Genomic DNA, 2,019 nt, shown 5'->3' with positions numbered 1-2,019 from the left:
GGGGGAGCCGCAGAGAGCGCAGGCGCAGTGTCCGCGCGGGCGACGCCCCTCTCCCCGCCCAGCCCCGCGGCCTCCGCCGCCCCGGCCGCGGTTTTCCTGGCGAAGCCCGCGGTGGCCTCAGCGGGCTCAGAGCCTGGACTAGGCGCGCGGCAGCGGGCAGCCCCGGCCGGAGCACCGGTTCGCGCCTTCCTCTCCGCCACACGCAGGTAACCCGGCCGCCAGTCAGCACAGCAGACTGGGCACTTGACCCTGCCTGCCCGGCCGCCCCCACCCATAAGGAGTGAGAGAAGTCCACTCACTTGCAGCCGAGGCACCTAAGAGGCCGAGTCCCTCTTTGGGGCTTGGGCCGGACCCGGGTGAAGCGCCCCGCCCCCTTCACACCCTTTCTCCCCGGCTCTGCTCGACGCCTGAGGGTCCGCGGGGCCCCCACTTCCCAGCACTGCTCCCTTGGAACACCTGGACGCGAGTTCGGTAGGGTCAGCATCAGCTATGGCCTCTGCGCCCCGGTTTCCTGCCACCGTCGTGTGTATGTGTACTTCTCTGATAAAGGCCAGGGCTCTTGCTTTCCTCACGCCCAGGAGCCCACCCAAACCAGGGTGAGTCCCTGTGGCGCCATGGCATCAATTTCAAACTTTTTAAGAATGCTGGGTGGTTTTAGAAATAAGGTTATAAGAATGCTGGGTGGTTGTAAGAAATAACAATTTCTTATTTAGAAATAAGAATGAGTATTTTCGTTTACTCTGTTGCCGACTCTTGGACGCCTGTGTGTATGGTTTGAGATTTTCGCGGAGAATAAACGGTACAGCGCGATCTTTCCCCAGTGAAAGGCAAGGGCAAGGGGTAGTGGAGGAAGGGCCAGGCCGCGGCCGAGTGTGGTGGCTAGAGGCGCAGGGCAAGTCCACGCAGCCTCCCGCAGCTCCGAGGAGGAAAGTGCTACCCCTCCCTGACCCGCCTTTGGGCCGTAGGGTTTCTACGCCACGTGCGCCGTGTGGCCCCTTTGGAGACAGGAGGATGGAGGGGTGCGCGGGCCAGCAGGAAGGACGAGTAGGGGGGCCGCGCAGACTCGCATCTGTGTCCAGGCTTTTGCCGGGGTTGGCGGGGGAGCGGGATGAAAAGCTGGCGACTGAGTGACGATTGAGGGCCCAGAGACAGTGACGCACTGGGCGGAGAGGGCTGGGAGCGCTTGGGAAACGGGAGGTGTCGGCTGTGTTTAGGCTTTAAAGGACCTGATTGGGATTGCCCGTGTCCGTGGTGCTGAAGTACCTCCAGCGTCTTCGTCGTCGGCTTAGTTCCCTGGAGGCGGCGTGCCTTGCGGTTCTACGCCGCATCTTTGCCAGAAATAGCCGGCCTCCAAGGCAGGTGGCCAGACAGTGTAACCCTTTTCGGATGAGTTGATGCTTGTTTCCTGAAGATAACTGAAGGCAAATGTGGCTCGTCCTGGTGGTGCAGATAAAGCATATGCCTAACAGGCTTGATTTACCTACATGGGAGGGCACGGGGTGAGCATAAACAAGAACTCTCACATATGAAAATACATAGTATATACACACAAACATTACAAACATGTTAATACACTTACTGGTTTTCAGCGCCATCACACACCACAAATTACACATGTTTTCCAGAACTTTTTTATAATCCATCTTTATTTTTTGACATCTTTAGTATTTCTGAACTCTTCATAACCATTAACTTTCATAATCATCTGTTTCCAAGTCACAGAACCTGTGAATTAAAGTGTTTGGTGTTTGGCTGAGCAAGAAAGTATTTACACATATTTAAAATTAATTTACTTATTTTTACAAGGACCTATTGTATAGCATGTTACTTCCCTGGTGGCTCAGGGGTAAAGAGTCCACCTTCCACTGCTGGATACGCAGATTTGGTCCCTGGGTCAGGAAGATCCTCTAGAGATGGAAATGGAAACCCACTCCAGTATTCTTGCCTGGAGAATCCCATGGACAGAGGAGCCTGGCAGGCTACAGTCCATGGGGTCACAAAGGGTCGGACATGACTTAG

General features: G+C 55.7%; 1 protein-coding gene across 1 annotated transcript in view; it reads left to right on the top strand.

Moving 5' to 3' along the window:
- The first annotated feature begins 66 nt into the window (after window positions 1–66).
- Window positions 67–2,019, top strand: part of SLC35G2 (solute carrier family 35, member G2) — a 36,021-nt gene continuing 34,068 nt past the window's right edge. The window contains exon 1 of the mRNA XM_010858252.1: window positions 67–206. The gene's annotated coding sequence lies outside the window, so the exon portion shown is untranslated. The remainder of the gene's footprint in view (window positions 207–2,019) is intronic.

Source organism: Bison bison, unplaced genomic scaffold (genome assembly GCF_000754665.1).
Source record: "Bison bison bison isolate TAMUID 2011002044 unplaced genomic scaffold, Bison_UMD1.0 scf7180017864384, whole genome shotgun sequence".
Lineage (NCBI taxonomy): Eukaryota > Metazoa > Chordata > Mammalia > Artiodactyla > Bovidae > Bison > Bison bison.
The sequence above is the reverse complement of the archived record's forward strand: the minus strand, read 5'-3'. Positions and strand labels throughout refer to the sequence as shown.